Source organism: Pleurodeles waltl, chromosome 2_2 (assembly GCF_031143425.1).
Source record: "Pleurodeles waltl isolate 20211129_DDA chromosome 2_2, aPleWal1.hap1.20221129, whole genome shotgun sequence".
Taxonomy (NCBI): domain Eukaryota; kingdom Metazoa; phylum Chordata; class Amphibia; order Caudata; family Salamandridae; genus Pleurodeles; species Pleurodeles waltl.
In genome coordinates, this window is record NC_090439.1 from 782072464 (window position 1) to 782094867 (window position 22404).

Below are 22404 nucleotides of genomic sequence, written 5' to 3' on the forward strand. Positions count from 1 at the left end.
CGGGGAATGGGGGGGTAGCTCAGCCAGAAGATGGTACAACGCCACTGATCTTGGAGGGGGCAACATGCCCATCACTCTGTCCTGGGGAGTGCAAGGCCACAGTCTCTCAAGTGGGTGACTTGCCCACATGCTCTGAAGGGGGCAACATGCCCTGTGCTTGGTCCTGGGGAGTGCAAGACCACAGTCTCTCAAGTGGGTGACTTGCCCACATGCTCTGTAGGGGGCAAAATGCCCTGTGCTTTGTCCTGGGGAGTGCAAGGCCACAGCCTCTCAAGTGGGTGATTGGGTGACTTGCCCACATGCTCTGGAGGGGGCAACATGCCCTGTGCTTTGTCCTGGGGAGTGCAAGGCCACAGTCTCTCAAGTGGGTGATTTGCCCACATGCTCTGAAGGGGGCAACATGCCCTGTGCTTGGTCCTGGGGAGTGCAAGGCCACAGTCTCTCAAGTGAGTGATTTGCCCACATGCTCTGGAGAGGGTATTGTGCCCAGTGAGCTTCATCCTGTGGAGGATGGGGTTAGTGGATGGCATCTCAACTGGTTCTGGAGGGGGCATCGTGCCCAGTGAGCTTCATCCCGTGGAGGATGTGGTTAGTGGATGACTTCTCCACTGGTTCTGGAGGGGGCATCATGCCCAGTGAGCATCATCCTGGGGAGGATTGGGTGAGTGGATGTCTTCTCCACTGGTTCTGGAGAGGGCATCGTGCCCAGTGAGCTTCATCCTGTGGAGGATGGGGTGAGTGGATGTCTTCTCCACTGGTTCTGGATGGGGCATCGTGCCCTGTGATGCAGATCTTGGGGAGTGCAGGGTCACAGTCTCTCAGCTGGGTGTCATACCCACAGGATTTGCAGGGGCCAGGCCGCACAACAGCCCATGGATGCAGGACTACACACTGTCCGCCAGCAGTGACGGCTGTTCAGTGGTGGCAGTGGTGGTGGTGCTGCTCCTGCTGGCAGTGGTGGGGGGAGGCTCCAGCACATCCCTGCAGCCTCAGACGGCTGCCCACTGGTGCTCCTGCTGCTGGTAGTGGTGGGGAGAGGCTCCAGCCCATCCCTGGCAGCCTCGGACGGCTGCCCACTGGGGCTGCTGGCGGCGGCGCTGGTGCTGCTGGTAGAGCTGGTAGTGGTGTGGGGAGGCTCCAGCCCATCCCCTGCAGCCTCGGACGGCTGCCCACTGGGGCAGGTGGCGGTGCTACTGGTGGAGCTGTTGGTGGAGCTGGTAGTAGTGGGGGGAGGCTCCAGCCCATCCCCTGCAGCCTCGGACGGCTTCCCATTGGGGAAGGTGGCGGTGCTGGTGGCGGTGCGGGTGGCGATGCTGCTGGTGGAGCTGGTAATGGTGGGAGGAGGTTCCAGCCCATCCCCTGCAGCCTCGGACGGCTGTCCACTGGGGCAGGTGGCGGTGCTGGTGGTGGTGCTTCTGGTGGAGCTGCTGGTTAAGCTGGTAGTGGTGGAGAGAGGCTCCAGCCCATCCCCTGCAGCCTTGGACGGCTTTACCACCATGATTGGTGGTGGTGGCTCCGATTGAGTCCCAGCACCAGGACCCTTGTCTCTACTGCCTGCTGTTACAGGCCCCTTGCCCTTCCTTCCTGCAGCTGGGGCTGGCTCCTTGCCCTTCCTTCCTGCAGCTGGGGCTGGCTCCTTCCCCTTCCTTCCTGCAGCTGGGGCTGGCTCCTTGCCCTTCCTTGAAGCACTTGGGGCAGGCACCCTTTCCGCCTATCTGGCTGGTGGCCGGGATCCTTTCCCACCTGGATTTGCTGGGGACACTACCTTGCCCATGGACTGGGTGGCAGAGGTGCTTGCCTCGGTGTTGACCACCCTGGCCTGACGTGAGGGGTGCGGGGAGGGCTAGGGAAGAGGTCAACAGTGGTGAGGAAAAGCTTCTTAGGGACATTGGGGTGGAAAGAGGGAGATGGTTTGGGAGTGGGGGAAGAGGGAGTGGTGGTAGGTGGTGTCTGTCTGCTGTGTTTGGGTGCAAGTGCATGGGCCGGATGCTCTTGTGAGGTGGATGGCTGTTGGGTGTCTGAGTGCTTGCGTTTGTGTTCTTTGGGAGGAGGGGGCACAGACACAGTGGGAGAGGACACAGGGGACGTGTGCATGGATGTGGGGGTGGTGACTGCCAGTGAGGGGTGTCTACTGATAGGTGTGCTGGTGACGGTGGTAGTGGATGAGGATGTAGTGCATGCAGGTGTGAGTATAGACGCTACTGGGAGGGAGGTGGACGACAAGGAGGAGGCCACAGTGGAGGCAGTGGATGTTGTTATGTCTGCTTCTGGATGGTATTTGAGTTCCTGTGGGATGAAGTGTGGTGCTTGTGTTTGCCATGTCCACTCTTGTGTGTTGTCCTGGGTGTCTGCTCGTCTGCCTGTGTGCTTGGGATAGGGTAGGGTTTAGGGGAATGGGATTGGGAAGAGGAAGTTGGAGAGGGAGGGTTAAAACAGGGACAATGGCTGCCATCAGAGAGGAGGCCAGAGCTTGGGTTGATCTCTGTTGGGCCGACAAGCCAGTGTGAATGCCCTTCAGAAATGCATTGGACTGTTGCATTTGGGCTGCCTGCCCTTGGATTGCATTCACAATGGTTGACTGCCCAACAGAGATGGATCTCAGGAGGTCAATAGCCTCCTCACTCACGACAGCAGGGCTAACTGGGGCAGGGCCTGAGATGCCTCAGGTGAAGGAGATGCCCACCCTCCCGGGTGAGCGGGCACAGGAAACTCGATGAGGTGCTGCTGGCAGGGCGGTGGTGGTACGGGGGTGGCTGCTGTATCTGTGGATGGGGTGGGCACAGCGGTGTCCACCACCACCAGGGAACTTCCATCAGAGGAGCTATCCGTGTCCGAACTGTCCCCTCCTGTCTCTGCCGGGGTACTCCCCTCGCCCTCCGTCCCACTGCGGCCCTCACCGTCGGTGGATTCGGCCTCCTGGGTCCTGTGGGATGCAGCTCCCTCTGTCGCCGGTGCCTCTGCTCATCCGCCAGATGATGCTAATGCACATAAGGACAGGGTGACAAAACCAAAAGGGAGGGGAAGAGTCAAAGGATACACCTGGTCAATGGCGGCACCAACACCACCGTTGGCGTACACAACACACTCACACACAGGGAACAGGCTTACGCATTAGGCAATGCACTACCAGTCACAATGCTAGTCACCAGCCCATGGATAGGGACACCTAACGCAAACTGCAGCATACATGAGACCCACAGACCCCTTCCCGGTAGTAGATGCCTACTAGCTTGGTTGGAGGACTTTCACATCAGAACCCTGCCCAACATGGGACCTACTCTGCAATGCCAGGCCTGGCCTAGGGGCACCCACAGGCCCCCCTCACCCGGATACCACCCATACCAGGCATAAGTTGTAATGTAGGGCACTGTACTCACCCCCTTGTTGCTGCTGTGATGCCGTCAAGCGCCCATCTAGCTCAGGATAGGCCACCACCTGTATGTTGGCCATCAGGGGGCTCAGGGTTCGATGGGCACCCCTTCCTCGTTGGGAGGCCATCCCCAGCGGGGCCTCCACCGTCTTCCATGCCCAGCATCTCAGGTCCTCCCACCAGTGGGTGCTCCACTTGCCGTAGACCCCCAGGGTCCGCACGTCCTTGGCAATGGCACACCATATACCGTTCTTTTGATGGGCGCTGACCTGCAGGGAAATAGACACAGGGAAAGGTATTAGTCTGACCGTCCTGCCTGTTACACTTATGGCCCACCATGCCCCTTCCCATCCCCATTAGCGCAGACATGGCCTAGCTTACATGCTGCACGCTGCCCAGGGCCCATCTACCAACCCCCCCACATGAGGCCTTCACACACAGCACTCCATGCATTCACGCCCCATGTGTCGTACTCACGGTGTACTCACCTGTTGGTCTGGAGGCCCATACAGCAGTTGGTACTAGGTTATGACCCCATCCACCAGTCGCTCCAACTCCGCCGAGGTGAAGGCAGGGGCCCTTTCCCCAGTAACACGAGCCATGGTCTGTTCCAGACACAGATCACAGCAACACATGCAGTGTAGGTCCTCTCCTGTTGAAGGTCAGGTAGTAAGTGAGTGAACAGATAGAAAATGGCTGTCACATCCGCAGCGGTGCGTACCATCACAGCCGGTGTACATCACCATTGGCCACTGTACCCGATAGGGCCCAATGATAACCAATGAGGAGTTGCATGGGGTTTCTCAACCGCCTCAAGCAAAGCACACAACGTCAGCGGAATTACCTCATTTCCACCTGTCCCTCCATACAGGACAGGCGGACACCATTTCAGGGGGGGTTGCAAGCCATGGAACCTAACTGTGTCACAGTACATAAACTCACATTTTGGACATATCCCACCAAAATAATGTTACAGTCACAATATGCATTAAACTGTAGTGGTTAAAATGTACAGATAATGACCAGCTGCTCACTCTTTTGCCCCATAGATTGCAACCGCTGCGGATGAATAGGAGATGGAGACATCCCCCCACGTACAGACCCCTGGTGGACTTGGCAACAATGGAGGACAGGCACATTATCCTCACCTACAGACTTGACAGGACTACAATCAGTGAGCTGTGTCCCCAATTGGAGCCTGACCTAATATCTGCTATCCGTCACCCCATCGGGATCCCCCCTCTTGTGCAAGTCCTATCAGTGCTCCATTTCCTGGCAACTGGTTCTTTCCAAGTGACAGTGGGCTTGGCAGCAGGAATGTCACAGCCAATGTTCTCAAAAGTGCTGAAAAGAGTGTTGTCTGCCCTGATTAAACACATGTGCAGCTACGTTGTTTTCCCCAAGGTGGAGGATTTGGCCACAGTGAAAGCCGACTTCTATGCAATGGGACTTATCCCCAACATAATTGGGGCAATTGATCGAACACATATTGCATTTGTCCCCCCTCCAGGCGAAATGAACAGAAATCGAAAGAGTTTTCACTCCATGATGTTGGGATGGTGTGTCTGGCGGACCCGTACGTATCCCACGTCAATGCTAAGTATCCTGGGTCTGTGCATGATGCCTTTATCCTGAAGAATAGCAGCATCCCAAATGTGATGGCCCAACTCCAGAGGCACAGGGTGTGGCTAATAGGTGAGCCCTGGTTCCCACCCAGTGGATGTTGGTGTATGGGTATGTTGTGGGCCCTAAGGGTGAGTGTGGCCCTCAATATTTGCAGGTGACTCTGGTTACCCCAACCTCTCATGGCTACTGACCCCTGTGAGGGATGCCAGGACAAGGGCAGAGGAATGTTATAATGAGACACATGGGCGAACAAGAAGGATTATAGAAAGGACCTCTGGCCTCCTGAAGGCTAGGTTTTGGGTGGATGCATCCCTGTGCTACTCACCCAAGAAGGTCTGCCAGATCATCGTGGCATGCTGTATGTTGCACAACCTTGCCTTGCGATGCCATGTGCCTTTTCTGCAGGAGGAAGAGGCTGGAGATGGCCGTGTGGCAGCAGTGGATCCTGTGGATGGTGAAGATGAGGAGGCAGAGGATGAGGATGAGGACAACAGAAGTGCAGTTATTTGTCAATACTTCCAATGAGACACAGGTAAGACAGTGTTATTTCACATATAATTGACAGTTTGATGTGTGGCATTGCCACTGGCAGGCTATGAATTCCTACTTTTATGCCCACTCACTGTACCCTTTGGCATCTCCTTTTGCGGATGTTGGTGCCCCACTATTGCTCATGGTGTGTTCTGTGCAGCCAACTACAGGTCTTTCCTATGTAAACATTACTGTGCAGTTGAATTGCAATGTTTGAACCTGGTTAAACGAATACGTTTTGAAAACATTTGACATACACCATACTTGTATTTTATCAAAGTGTGTTTCTTGCAGTGCTCTGAAGAAGAGGGGTTGTGCAATGGGCTGGGGTGATGATGGAGGAAAGTCCAGGCTAGGCCCCAGTCTATTTGTATCACAGGTGCAGTGTCCAAGGGGACGTAGGAAGGGGAGCAATGGCAGTTCAAGGTGGACAGGTTGACAGAGAGGGACACAAGGGTGGCAATCAGGAGAGTCTTATTTCCTGGCGCGGGTCTTGCCAATAGTCTCTGGCTTCTGCCTGGATCGCAGGGAACATTTGTGGGGTGGTTCTCCTTCTTCAGGGGGAGGGGTGCTGGTGGCCTGTTGATCCTGTGGCGGTTCCTGTACACTAGGGGCAGCGGAGGTGGAGGGCTGTTCAGTAGTGTGGCTAGTGTCAGGGGACCGGTGGTGAGCCACTGCCTCCCTCATACTGTTGGCCATGTCTGCCAGCACCCCTGCAATGGAGACCAGGGTGGTGTTAATGGCATTCAACTCCTCCCTGATCCCCAGGTACTGTACCTCCTGCAGCCGCATGTTTTCCTGCATCTTGTCCATGATCTGGCCCAGCGTACCCTGGGAATGTTGGTATGCTCCCAGGATCATGGTGAGTGCCTCCTGGAGGGTCGGTTCCCTGGGCCTGTCCTCCCCCTGTCGTACAGCAGTCCTCCCAGCTTTCCTGTTGTCCTGTGCCTTCGTCCTGTGAACCGTGTGCCCACTGCCACTGACCCCAGCTCCCTGATCATCCTGTGTTTGTGGGGTGCCCTGGGGTCCCTGTAGTGGTGGACACACTGCTGATTGACGTGTCCTGGGGACAGAGGAATGGGCCCGCTGCGGGGGTTCTGTGGTGGTGTTTCCTGAGGGGGAGGCTCTGTGATGGTGTGAGACTGTGGCTTGGTAACCGACTGTCCGGAGGTCCCTGATGGGCCAGGTTGGTCATACAGATCCAGGCGAGCAGACCTGCTGTCATCACTGTGGGCCTCTTCTGGGAGGGACTGGATGTTGCTGGCACCTCTTCGCCGGTGACATTGGCTGGGTTACCTGTGGGGATGTAAATGCAGTGTTATTGTCTCTGCGTGTGACATATTGTGCATGGGTGTGTTTCCCTCTATGGTTTTTATTGCCTTGGCAGCTTTGCCTTGTGTGAGTTGTTATTTGGTGGGCTAGGTGATTCTCTCTAGTGTGCATGCTGTGGTAATAGGTGTCCATGCAGGTCTGTGAGGGGTGTCCATGCATTGGTGTTGCATGCAGGGCTTGGCACTGGGATGAGTGGGTTGTGATGGTGGAATGTGTGGAAGGTGGTGGAGTGATGGGAGGGAGGGTGAGGGTGGGGGTATGTGATGGAATGCAGCTAGGGGGGTGATAGTAATAGAGAATTGACTTACCAGAGTCCAGTCCTCCTGCTACTCCTGCCAGGCCCTCAGGATGCATGATTGCCAAGACTTGCTCCTCCCATGTTGTTAGTTGTTGGGGAGGAGGTGGAGGTCTACCGCCAGTCCTCTGTACAGCGAGTTAGTGTCTTGCTGCTATGGAACGCACCTCCCCCCTAGGTCGTTCCACCTCTTCCTTATGTCATCCCTTGTTCTGGGGTGCTGTCCCATGGCGTTGACCCTGTCAACGATTCTCCGCCATAGCTCCATCTTCCTAGCAATGGATATCTGCTGCACCTGTGTTCTAAATAGCTGTGGCTCTACCCGGATGATTTCCTCCACCATGACCCTTAGCTCCTCCTCAGAGAACCTGGTGTGTCGTTGTGGTGCCATGTGTGTGGTGTGAGTGGTGTGGGTGAGGGTGTGTAGGGTAGTGTGTTGGGGTGTGTGATGTGGGGTTCGTGGGTGGTGTATAGGTGTAGGTTGTGTGTGGCTCTGGTCTTGTCTGTGGTCGTGGTGTCTGCCTCGTGCCAATGGTTTGTATTCGTAAAGGGAGGTGGGTGATGTGGGTGTGTGTTTTATAGTGGTGAGGGTGTGGTGTGTGTATGGGTGTCAGGTGTGTGTTGTTTGAATTGTCCAATGTGATGTTTTTTTGTTTGAGTGTGTGTATTTTGAGTGCGGCGGTATGTACCGCCAATGGTTTACCGCCATTGAATGTCCACCGTGGTGATTCGTGGGTCATAATGTTGTGGGTGTAGTTCTGTTGACGTAACGGTGTGGGTTTTGCTACTGCCAGTTTATCACTGACCTTTGGGCTGGCGGACTTGTGTGTGTGGCTGTATAGTGACGGATTGGTATGTGTGTGTCATAATATGGTTAGCGGATATCTGACGTGGCAGCAGTATGTTGGCGGCAGTCGGCATGGCGGTAAGTGGGATTTACCGCCAATGTCATGATGAGGGCCATTGTCTCCTTATTTATCTGATTTTTGCCAGTCTCACCTTGCTAACCATAGAGTCCTCCCAGTTGTGGGGGGACGGGGGTGACACAGGCAATTATTTAATTTATTGTTCTGATTTTGCCTGACGCCCATAGAGCCTTTATGGACCCTGGAAGGCACCAGCAATTATTTTATTTACTTATTCTATTTTTGGGTGCCTCCTCCCCCTACCTCCCATAGAGTCCTCATGGGTCCTGGAGTGGCGCCAGAAAAAAATGAGTTCATTTATTCAACTTTTGCCTTTCTCCCATGAAGTTCTCATGGCCTTGTGGGAGGGTGGGGGAGGGCAGAAGCAACTACTTAATTCATTTATTTGTTTTTTCATTGTCTCCCCTGCCTCCAATAGCGATCCCATACCCCTGCCGGACACCAGCAATTAATTAATTCATGTATCCAATGACACATTGAATGGACATCCCTTTAATCGACATCAGCAATTATGTAAATCATATATTACTTTTCCCTGTACCTTCTGCCTCCCATAGAATCCCATGGGGCCTCGGCGTAGCAGCAATTATTTAGTTTATTTATGGGATTTTCGCCTGCCACCCCCTACCTCGCATAGAGCCCCCATGGGGCTGGAGGGGCATCAGCCATTATTTAAGGTATTTATATGGATCCCATGGTCCTGGATGAACACCAGCAATTAATTAATTCATTTATTCATTTCCCACAGGGGACCCATGGGGCTGGATGGGCACAAAGTAATCCTTTCATCTAGAATTTTGTCATGAGAAAAGTATATAGGTTATCCATGGTTTGGGTACACTATTCTTAAGTATTTGAGATGAACATGTTAATGATGATGATTGCTTTAGTTGTCTTACATTGGCTTGATTCTGACACATTTCACTGGCATTTTCAGTTGCTTACAGACATGACACACAATACTAATACAGAGAGACACCTGCCAATTAGCTGACAGTGATAGCTGAGTCCTCCCCTGCTAAGTGGCAACTGCTACTGCTAAGAAAAGGGCATCAAAGATGGAGGTTCCTGCCTAGAAAGTGGCCAATGGGGAGAAGAAGCCTGTTGCAACAACTGGCATCAAGCCCTCATCCTTTTTTGGAAGCTTGACAAATCGTCTGCACCCTCATCTGGGCAAGAAAAGACAAGGAGATCACTCCTGCATGAACAGCACCACCCCTACCAAAGTCTAAGCTCATATCTCAGTGCTGCAGTGACTGCAGTCATGGAGAGCATTGAATCCGAAATGGCATTGTCTGAGTCGCAAACCAAATCATTTCAGGAAGGTTGAGAAATGGAGCCACAGTCAGCAACAGATCTTCCACAAGTAGGAGCAGAACAGGGGGTTGAGATTCCTGTTAAGCAAGATGTTGCTGAGAAGACTGCTTTCCCCTACCAGCTTCACAATCTCCAGCAAGAAAAAAAGAGTACTTCTCCATCTTCTCAATGACCACTTATGATGATCTGAACATGGATTGGGCCCCGGGTGACCCCAAGACCTACCACGAGAGAAGAGGGAAAAGGAAGGTTGTCGAAAGCCTTGCACATGAGGAAGGTGGTTATGATGATAATGATGAGCCAGTGATGTTCAGTACAGAGATTGGCATAGATTACCTGCTTAGAGGCATGTGGTTCAACCAACATCACCAGCACCCATATTTGCAAGACCCCAGTTACTTGCAGCCATTACCACCTTTACAACAGTCGCTGCACACCTCACAGGAATGCAAACAGCACAACCACATAACTTTACCTCCACAATAAGGAAGCTTTCCAACCCAGTTTGGGACTTCATTACACTTAGCCTGCATGAGAATAACAATGTAATATGCCCCATTTGCCATAAGAAGGTTCATCATAGTAAGCCAGGTGGGCACAAGGTACTTGAGTCCAACTGTCCAATTTAAAAAACAAGAAATAATCCTGTGGGTAAGAGCACCTTAATAACATATCTGCTGGTGGTGAGAGATAAGAAGCAGCTGAAGTAATAGAAGAAGATGGTGATGAGGAAGAAGAGGAGGCCAGCATCAGCATCACGCAAAGCAGCCCGGTGAGTGTCCCCCATAGTGCGCAGTGCTCACCCACAACAACCTCTGCATGGCACAAGGTACATCAGGACACAGTGGCTTCCACCCCAAAGCATCCAGGCAGCCTACCTACTGCTGGTACCCGTAGGGCACTTGTGGCAGTAGTGCGACAGCAAAAACAGTGCAACAAAAAGCTGGAACAAATGTTAGCACTTGACCTCCTCCCTTATTCTTTTCTGGAAGAAGTGGACTTTCTGGAATTTGTGGAGCCCTCTGTCCAAAATGGAAGTTTCTCAGTTGGACTTATCTTGCCACAGTTGTTGTGCAAGGGCTGCATTGTGAAGCACTGCAATTAGTTGTCAAAGGTATGAAGCAGAGTGGTGTTCAGTCCATCCACCTCACAACAGAGATATAGACCAATGTCAAGCAACAGATGACTTGTGCAACACTGAGGCGGTCATTCTGACTGCGGTCACCGCCATTTGGCCGCTCCGCGGTCAAAAGACCGCGGTGGCCATTCTGGCTTTCCCGTTGGGCCGGCGGGCGCCCGCCAAAGGAGCGCCCGCCGGTCCAGCGGGAAAGCCCCTGCAACATAGAAGCCGGCTCCGAATGGAGCCGGCGGTGTTGCAGGGGTGCGACGGGTGCAGTTGCACCCGTTGCGATTTTCACTGTCTGCTAAGCAGACAGTGAAAATCATGCTGGGGCCCTGTTAGGGGGCCCCACGACACCCGTTCCCGCCATCCTGTTCCTGGCGGTAAAAACCGCCAGAAACAGGGTGGCGGGAAGGGGGTCGGAATCCCCATGGCGGCGCTGCTTGCAGCGCCGCCATGGAGGTTCAGCCCTGCCAGGGCTATTCCAGCGGGGAACCGCCGGATCCCCTTTTCTGACCGCGGCTTTACCGCCGCGGTCAGAATGGGCACTGAAGCACCGCCAGCCTGTTGGCGGTGCTTCCGTTGCCCGCGGCCCTGGCGGTTTAGGACTGCCAGGGTCAGAATGAGGCCCTGAATCTCTTTCATGGGAGATAAGCATATTCTATCTGCAGGTCTCACCACTGATAATGGTTTTCTTGGCATTCAGTGGGTTGCAACAGTTGAGATGTTCTCCACAGATAATTCCCTTACATCTGCCAACATCTTGGACATGTTTAATGCCAGGGTCTGTGAATGACTTCACCCAGAGGTCTCAGAATTTGTTGCCATTGGCAATGGCAGCAATATAGTCAAAGCAATGGCAGACAGTGGCTATTTCAAACTCCTTTGTTTAGCGCATTGCATCAACCTAATTGTGCTGGACTATCTCAGAATATTAAACATAGTCAGCAACATATTGGTCCCCAGCTGAAGCATATGCACCCATTTCTGTCATTCTTCATGATTCATGTGGTGGTGGCTGGAGGATCTGGTAAACTAAACTTGATAATGTCATGTTAGGGGGATCATTCTGCATCAGTGCTTGCTTTTCACATTTTACTGGAATATATTTGCTTTCAATTTCCTTTTGTTAAATTAAATCCATCCTTTCTAGGTTCTTCTGAGTCCTGACAATTTATTTAAAAATTTATTTAGAGACTACACTGATCATCAGATTCTTTTCATTTTCTTATTCAACACTACAGGTCTATTTCTTTCAGGTGGAATCTCAGAATACCTTTGACAGAAGAACAGCGTCAGTGGGAAACAAGAGATTTCAAAGAGGTGTTAAGAGAAGTGTGTTGATTAGAAATATACACAGTAGAGACTTAAAGGGTAAACTCTGATTTGGTGATTGTGGTCTGCTTGACTAAACACATGATGGACACAGCAAAATGTTGTTATTGTTAGAGTGATCAGCTGGGCACATGTAGCTAGTTGTCTGGGATTAGTGGTACATGATTGTCTACCTCACTTCTTAGTTGATGACACACCACCGCACCAACCTACGATCCACTTTCTTACTCTTTATGGACCATAATGCTTACCTTGACTCTCAAATACTGAAATTCTATTTGTGCATTCCAAGTAACACTACATAACGCTCTTATGGCCAGATTTAAGGAAAAGTGGCGCAGCACCAAAATTGGCAGCGCCGCACTGAGTCACTTTAGAAACGCAGTGATGCGTGTATTTAAGTGAATACAGCACACCCCTGCATTTCCCCTTGTGTTGGCTGTAAATTTAGCTGCCAGCGCCAAAATCCTTGCATCATCGTGCAAGGATGTCTGAATTGAGGGGTGTGATTGTTTATGTGTGGGAAGGTGTCCCTTCCTGCACATAAACAATCACTAATGGCGCTTTGGCACTTCTGTGTGTGCTGCACAAACAGAAGTGCCAAAGTGTCATTTTCAAATTATTGTTTATGTGCAAGAAGGGACACCCTCTCACTCATAAACAGTCATTTCTGGCATTCTGTTCTTTCTATGCATGCTGCAGAATGCAGCACGCATAGAAAAAGCAAAAAACTAGGAGGAATAAAAGTATTGCTCCTTGTTGTGCCCTGCTAAAGCCACCCCTGTGGGTGGCGTTAGATTTTGGTTTTTCCTCATGTTTACGAAATTTCATAAATCTGAGGCAGCGTCAAAATGCAATGGGTGTTGCTGTGCCACGCCAACAGCAACACCCATTGCACGCCCCTTCCACGTACATTGTTGCGTGGGAAGGGGCCTTATTTACAAGGTGGGGTTAAGCCACAAAAAGTGGCTTAACGCCACCTTGTAAATACGGCGCAGTGCTTAGCGCAACATGAGCGTCACATAAAGTGACGCTCCTGTGGCGCTAGGGGCCTGTAAATACAGCCCTTACTTTGCTGTTTAGTCTTGCACCTAAGACAGCAATGTCAGAAGAATACAGCTACACCATACATTTGTACACAGTAAAATGTTTCTTTTCCTAACTAGAACTATTTTTTAACTGAGTTGGTTCTCCCTATTTTGTATTTTCAAGCCTGGTTAACAAATTGATTAGATAACTTGGGAGTCTGGAGGCTGAAGGACTGTTTGCATTTGGTAACTAAACTGTCATCTTAAAATACAATACAAATTATTCCTTCAATGAGTGCCAATTACAATAACTTATTCTATATTCTATAACATATTCTATATCTATATCTAGTCAATATACATGTGTACATTAGTTTAAATAAGTCAAAGGAGGGAAGACATTCAGCATGTGTACATCTTTCCCAGGCAAACTGCCCTGTATGTTTAAACAAGCAAAAATGTATATCTCCACTGGCCTAGTCGCAATGAACCTATATCACATTGTACACAATCCCACACACATCGCTGGACACATCCTAGATGTTATTTTTGCTAAGCTTGAACTAGTTACCATTCATAGCATCATGCATATCACATGGTCAGACCACCATTTGATAACTTTCCGACATAAGACACCACAAATCAACACAAACCCACAACTACTTACATACATGCACCTATCGACCCTGGATCAAACTCAATTTTGAAGATTTAGAAACACAACTAACAGCCAACACAGGTCTAGATACAATTAATTATGTTCCAAAACTTTTTGAGTGGCTACAGGAAGCTTTTGATATCCTAATACCACTCAGAAAAACTAAACAGGACAAAAGAAAACCAACACCTTGGAAAAACACAGAACTTAAAAAGATAAAGCAACAAATCAGAAGATTGCAGCGGACCTGGCTCAAAACAAACAAAGTTCAAGACAAACTGCAGCTACACATACTTAAGAGAATATGCAAATCATCAATCAAAAAAGCTGAAAAAAGGTGCTACTCAGAAAGAATTCAAAATGCTAAATCTGCAACCAAAGAATGCTATAAAATTCTAAATGAATTTCGAAACCCTAAATGCATTGAAGGAAGTCATCCCACTACTCAGGATTTCACAAACAAACTGGCAACTCATTACACAACCAAGGCAGACACATTGGACTCATTTAAAACAGAAGACACCCATCAGCACCAACCCCTTTCCTAAAATCCCCTCTAAGAATAAAGCAACCCATCCTCTACAGACCTTCAAACAAATATCACAAGGTGAATTTATAGATTTGGCCAAAGCTAGCAGGCCTTCCGGTTTCCCTCCTGACCCTTGTCCACCACACATCTTCAAGAACATTCTTTTATCTACTTCTGCTGCCACACCTGTAAGAAGAATCATCAACAACTGTTTAACTACAGGAACTTTTCCTGAAGACCTGAAAAAGGCATACATGTGCCTGTTATTAAAGCAAACAAACCTAGACCCACAGACCTCAGACCCCCAAAACTACAGACTAATCACAAATGTACCTTTGCTGGGCAAACTGATAGAAAGAGCAGCATTCACCCAGATGTCACAATTCATTGAAGATAATTCCATACTTTCAGACCCCCAAACTGGAATCCGCCCAGGAAGAGACACTGAATCAGCACTCATAGCAATCTGGGATGATCTTAAAAACACAGTCTACCGCAATGGACTTGCAGCACTCCTTCTCTTGGACCTCTTGGCTGCCTTTGATACGGTTGACCGTGACACCCTCATTCAAAGACTCCACCAAGCCGGCATAGAAGGGACTGCTCTCGACTGGATTACGTCCTACCTTCAAAACTGAACTAATATTTTCTATTCTCCCCCTTCTCGTCCAAACCGTACCTTACAAAAGCAGGGATCCCCCAAGGATCAATCAACCCACCTCTGCTTTTCAACATCTACATGATACCATTACCAGAACTGATCAATGATTTTCAACTCACATGCTACAACTATGCAGATGACAGAGAAATATTACTTAAATTGGAATTCCCCAAAGACTTTGAAAACTCACCAATCTCCAGTTGCCTCAGAGCTGTTGATCAGTGCATGACTTGGAACCATCTCAAACTAAATGCTTCTAAAACAGAAATACTCACATGCAGTGACTTGAAAAATTATGACCCACTGTGCGCCTGGCATGACGATCTCGGACTAACTACTCAATTATCCAAGGAAGTTAAAAACCTTGGAATTACAGTGGACTCCAAGATAACAATGAATGCCCAAGTGGACAAATTAGCACAAACAAGCTTCATCAACTTTAAGACTCTGCAACGCATCTTCCCCACCTCGGATTACCACACAAGGTGCAGGCTACTATCTCTCTTGTACTATCCAAACTGGATTATGCCAATGGCCTCTACCATGGACCATCTCTATTTATTATGAGAAAACTACAGCATATTCAGAAGTCCACTGCCAGGCTACTATTACATGTGAAGCCACAAGCCCACATCTCCCCTGCCTTAAGAGCACTACACTGGCTACCGCTTACCAGAAGATCCACCTTCAAGCTGCTTTGTATCACCCACAAAGCTGTACATGGAACGGGACATCTTTTTATCAGAAACAAAATAACAAAATACATTCAACAAAGAAACCTCCACTCAAGATTGGCACCCGGCCTTAGAACACACCAGACAAGAAAAAGAGCATAGGTAGTACATCCTTCTCCATTCAAGCAGCCAAACTATGGAATTCATTACCCCAAATAAAGTTCCACGGATAACTATCTTGTCTTCAGAAGACTACTCAAGAGTTGGCTCTTTCCTTCATAACCACCATATTCAAACAGCAATGGACTGCATATGTCTGTGTTGATAAATATTTTTAATCTGATTATGTGTATATTCTAGATATGCATAGTTCTTAAGAAAATATGTATTGCTACTATGTCATAAGGATAAATTACACACATACTCTTTAAACCTGTTTGACAGATGTATATTTACTCATGGTTGGGTATGTGTGTGTGTGTATATATATATATAGATAGATAGATAGATAGATAGATAGATAGATAGATAGATAGATAGATAGATAGATAGATAGATAGATAGATAGATAGATATGTGTGTATGCATGTGTGTATGTATTTATCTGTGTATGTATACATATACATGTGTATCTTATTCTATGCTTAACATGTTCATAGGTTATTGCATAGCTCCTAGTTAAGTTATTATATTAAATACTTATGAATCCGTGCTCTCGTTTTTATGTCACACTGATCAAATGTTTTATTATCATAAGCATTTCACTATTCAAAAATAGAGGAAAGATAAATAAATGTTAGAAAAGTACACTTATTAATTAACTTCAAATATTACAAATCTTGAAAGTCTGTGTTTCTACAATACTACTTTTCTTCTCATATTATTATACCCATTATTATATTCCTTGAACATATATTCCCTTACGATGTATTTACATACCTATTTATTTATTACTCTTGTCCTACAGTACTGGAGAAAAAAAAAATAAGAAAAAAAAAATAGAATCTATAAATAAAATTCAAACTATAAATAAGTAAATTAAAGTAAAAAAATAATAATGATAATGAATAAATAAATTAAATAAAAACAATAATTCCACCACTAATTCCTCTTGGGTTTCGGAGTAGCGTGCAACTTGCCGAAAAGCGCTGTGAAAGGTAGTAAGCGATATATAAATACTATTACAAGTACAAGTACAAGAGGTGATGTCCTCATGGAACTGATGAATGTTGTTTGTCTATCTCTCACCTTTCCCCAATTTCCCCTACCCATCCATTCATAAAACCCCTAATACTCTTTCCCCAGGCTATATGTCTAGTTTAGTTGTGCTTTGATTTATACCATCAACAGAACTCACACTTGGCAGGGTAGTCAAGTAACCTTCTGAGACCAGACGCCTGAGACTTGAGGGCTCCTTTATGCTTACTTCAGTAAATAACTCAACACTAGGCTGCTAGTTGGTTTGTCATGGTGGTCTTAGTCTTGGATTGACCCCTTACTCTGTGTTTGTATTTAGTCTAGTTGCCTGTGATGCATAATCAGAATCCTTTGGTTATTTTGGTTAGTTCACCTCACTAGCATCTTTCAGAATAAAAATAATATTGTATTTCCTGTGATGTCTTCCCTGCTCCCACTGGGCCACCACCATGAGCATTAAGGAGGCCTTTTGGAAAACCCTGCAATGAGGTATGGGCCACTTGGGAAAGGTAGCAGGCATTGTTTAATCTATGCAGGTAGGAGAAGAAATTCTTAAGGGGAATTGTTTGTTCGGCATATGTTGATAGACCCCATTATCAGGCACTAGTTATAGAGAGGGAAAGGGCAGTAAGTAGGTAGCATACAACTATGACTGATTGGAGAATGGAAGATAGCGAGGGTCCCCTCTTGTTATAAAGAAAACCAAAAGATATTTTTTAGTGAATACTTCACAACACAATTATATTGCATCAGTTCCAAAAGAGATCACAACAGTCTTGGAGTCAACTAGTTAGGTTGATTGATGAATCCACAGTCTTTTTATTCCCAATCTGATTCCCATTGCATAGTCTGTGATCCACAAACCATGATCCTTCCAGCCAACACGTGTTTCGTCATTGGGAAATAATATGTCCCCTATGACTTCTTCAGGGCTAGAAATCATAAAGTAAATATAACATGATGAGTTGAAACTAAAATGCTCAAACGTCCACTGCACAGTGTGTAAACACTCCAAAAACCCAAAGGAGGTGAAATTTAAATGTAAGCACCTGGAACAAATGATCAAGCAAGTGAAATCAAATCCAAAGTCCAACTGACTAAAGTGAAATCTACTTAACCCCAATCAACCATAGCTCCCAATGAATCTCTAAAAGTGAAGACACCCACATCATTACCAATCTAATGCCGAGCTGGAGAGACCCCTAAAGTGCACAAAAATTACCCAAATCCAAAAAGTGCAAAGAAAGAATATATACCTTCTCAATTGAGGCACTATTTCTCAATAATCAAAATCGTTAATGCTTTACTCCAAATCGTAATCCATTACTCCGGTCCTATTTCAATGACTGCCATAATAAAGAAAATTCATTAATTACTAATATATAAATAAAAATTGTATCGTTGCTAATCATCATAAACAATTTAAGTACGTTAAACCAGTACAAATATGCCCGGGGTCAAGCTCCATCACAGCCAAAACTCACCCTATTATTCCGCAAGGTCTTCTTGAAGGGCTACGGCGTCTAACAGTAAAAGACGCTTCGCGAGTACGCTGCTCGCGCGCAGCCGAACCCGGAAATAAATACGTTTCCGGGTTCGCGCTCCTGAGTCCGGGTTGTCGTCATAGAAAACGGACTACTAATACGAGTATGGATGGAATGAGTAATTGAAAAACGCTCAAAACAAAACAGAAAATGCCTAAATAGGTGTTCCTACTAGTACGTCATCAAAGGTGTTCATTACTACCCAAACAACACACCAACAAGGTGAAATAAATAACTTAATTCAGTTCACAGTGTTACCACCGGAATATAGTTAGAAATAACATATTGCAAATAACCAAACTGTTTAGTTAAGTAGGTTTGAAGAATAATTATAAGTCAGCAGTATTATTAAGCAAATGAACTACACTATATTAATAATTCAGCCACCGCCTTACTCCAATTTCTTTCAATATAGTCAAACTCAACAACTGAAGAATAATACTAGCGGGGAAGTATGTCAATGAAGTACCCAAATAAATCCTTCAAAATTCTGGCGTTTGAGAATTTTAGTTGAATCACTCATGACAACAAAGACTTCTTTATGACATCATATCTCATACAATGTTTTTATAGAAAACAACGTTAATATATATATACAAACAATGTGTGACACGAAGATATACAAGGCTAAACAGAGTCCAGATATTATCATATAATTTATCAATCGCCCAGAAAGAATTCCAATTCTTTGTCGGAATTTAATCCTGTCTCTACAGCTCTTAATTTCATTATCCACATGGCTTCTTGCCTGCGCAGACAGAGTTCCCTGTTGCCCCCCCTAGAATCCTGGGGGATGTAGTCAAATCCAAAAAATTCAAAACTCTTCTGAGTTGGTTGTCTAACACAAGACACAATATGTGCCACCACGGGATATATGATATCAAGATTCTTCAATGCCCGTGCATGTTCACCTATTCTGATTCTGAGTGGTCGTATAGTACTGCCCACATAGATCTTAGAGCAGCTACAGCGTATAATATACACTACATAATTGGAATTGCAATTCATGGTGAAATGAATTGTAAATGTCTTGCCATCATGAGAAAATTCTTGTAACTTATGACACGCCAAACGGCAAACCCCACAGCACCCACATTTGTAGAAGCCCGCTTTTTTACTTTGTGATAACCAAGTTTTTTTAGAGGAGATAGTGGTAAAACTAGGACTTAAAATGCTCTTGAGAGTTCTGCCTTTGCGAAATGTTGTCACCAAGCCCCCAGTAATTACATTTTTCAATGATTCATCTTGCGTTAGGATATTCCAATGCTTGTTCATATATTTTTTCAAGGTCAATGAAGCATCATTGAAATCCATTATAAACCTTACCAGGTTGGACGCTTCCTTAATATCATTTCGTACTTTAAGTTTCAAAGTATCCTTTCTGTCTAAATGTTTAACTCTATGCCTAGTTTTTTTCATGATTTTGTGGGAATACCCACGTGCCAAAAATCTCCTTTCCATGTCATTTATTTGAGAAATAAACTCATCATCAATACTGCAATTTCGTCGCGCCCTCATGAATTCACCAAAGGGAATTGATGCCACCTGATGTCTCGGGTGAGAACTTCGCGCATGTAAAATAGAATTGCATGCAGTTGCCTTACGAAACAGTCTACTATGAATTTTGTCATTGGAAATAAAAAGTTCCACATCCAAGAACTCAATTTTGACAGCACTAAATTGAAAAGTAAACTTAATGTTTAAATTATTAGAATTGATTAAATGGCAAAATTCAATGAGTTTCTCCTCACCTCCTGTCCAAATCATTAGACAGTCATCTATGTAACGACCCCAAAACAGAATAAATGTGTGCCACGCAGCGGCATCTGGGCCCCAAATGCATGTGTGTTCGAACCAACCCATAAACAAGTTCGCATATGATGGAGAAAATTTGGAGCCCATTGCCACCCCTTGTTTCTGTCGAAACCACATGTTATTGAATAAGAAAAAGTTGTTAGTTGTAATTATATCAATCATATCCAATAACATCAAAGTATGGTCCCATAGATTTGCTGATCTCTTGTGAAGAAAGAATTTTAAGGCTTCTAAGCCTAATTCATGTTTAATGCAGGTGTAAAGAGATACCACATCTAAAGTTACCAGAAGCATGTTGCTATCCCACTCTACATCACTGAGAATACTCAGGATATGTGTGGTATCTCTAATGAAAGATGGAAGATTAAGTACCAGTGGCTGTAGAAAACAGTCAACAAACTCTGAAAGCCTTTCAGTAGGCCCGAGAATGCCTGAGACAATGGGTCTCCCCGGCGGGAAAGACAAACCTTTTTGTATTTTAGGAAGAGTATACAAACACGGATAACGAGGGTGATGCACTTTCAGATACATAAATTCATCTTTGCTAAGTAACCCTTGATGATGCCACCCCACCAATTTGTTGTTGATTACTTGTACAAGGTTAGAGATAGGATTATGTGCAATTTTTTCATAACAAGACAAATCTGTTAGTTGAGATAAAATTTCATTATCATAGTCCACTTTGTTCATAATAACCACATTTCCACCTTTGTCAGCCTGTCTGATAACAATGTCTTTATTCAGTTTTAGTTCCTGTAATGCGGTTAATTCCTCAGTGCTTAAATTATTCGCACCATGACAACATTTCTTCTTTGCTAGATAGTTATCATAGTCCTTGCAGACCAAATAAAAAAAATTGTCTAGAGAGTTGGAACGGATGAAGCACAACCTTCTGGTCAAGCCATAAAGGGTGGAAGGCTTGTATGGTCATATTCCATTTTGTGTTTTAGCCTGGAGAGGTACACTGTGACAATTACTTTGCAATGGGACAGGTGTGGAGGACAGCATCTCATCACTAACTAGTAATGGAAACACATATATTCAAGTAAAAAATCTAGCCCAGTTATTAAGAAAAAATAAACACCTACCTTCTCCTCCCACAACTGACCCGCCCCTCACCCAGGAAACCCAAAAGACATAAAAACAAGTAACCATTCTCCAATCCACAATTGTCCTTCCCATCTCTCCTCCCACAACAGGCCCATCCCTCACCCTAAAAAACACCAAGAAATCCTAAAAGTTCAAAACACGAAACTATCCTGCTCCCACTCTCACCTCTCACAACAACAGTTCCACCCTGTCATCCCTCTAAAAAACTAAGCATTCAAAGCCTCCAATCACCTTGAAAGGTCCTTCTGGCCCTTCCTCAGTTACTTCAGATCCTATGTGAATTTTAGGCTGATGGTTGAAGGTGGTAGTGGTGGTGTTGCACAGGGGCTGGCTTTGGTGGCTAGGAACCTCGGCTGCCTGTGGGGGTGGCAATGGCATTGCTAGGGTCCATCCAACTGATGGTCCAATGCAATGGTTGCTTCCCCCAGGAGCACTAGCCATCGGTACGCCACTGCATTTGCATTCGAGCAGGCCCCTGTGGCAGGTTCTCTGGCAGAAGTAGCTAGATGATCCAAAGAAAGAAAAAAGAACAAAAATGATAGTATTCAACGCAAACACTTTATTTTATACAGTCATATAGTAGCAGAATATTGCTGGTTCCCTAGGGTTGTTGCAAAGTTTTTTTACTGTGGATCTTGGTCACAGGCCTAAGAATTTTCCCAAACATACTTCACATAATGCAGTAGCAGTGTGTGTTATGATTTAGTCCATTACCACCACCTTAATCAAAAAATTGATTTGTTTTTTTATAAAAATGATTAAAACATGAAGTGATTTTTATGTGGTTACACTTGCAACGCATACTTAGGCCCTCATTATGAATTTGGCGGTCACAGGACCGCCATGTTGGCGGTGGCAGTCATGGTCATACTGGCTCACTGGTGAAGTCAAATTATGACCATTTCCGTATTCCCAACAGAACACAGCCAAACTACCGCCAGTACCGCCAGTGAGGGGAGACCGCCGCGGATGGCGGTAGGCACCTTCAGACCGGCGAGGACCATGTTTCCACCAGACACATTACAAGGCTGCACACCGCCAGGGTTTACACCACGGTTGCACCGCCACCAAAACCCTTGCGGAAACCAACTCTATAAAAGGAAAAACCCACCTTCAGGAACACAGACGTGCCCGGACCACCATGGAGCCAGACCTTGAAGTCGTTCCACTGCTCGTTCCACTGCTCTTGCTCGCACGACGACTCAGGAACCCGTACGGCAATGAAGACAACAACCGTAAGTACACACACCTAGCACACACTTGAGGGAAAGGCCTTAGTACACACCCACACACAATACACCCATCCGGAACAGCTTGCGACAGAAACACACACACA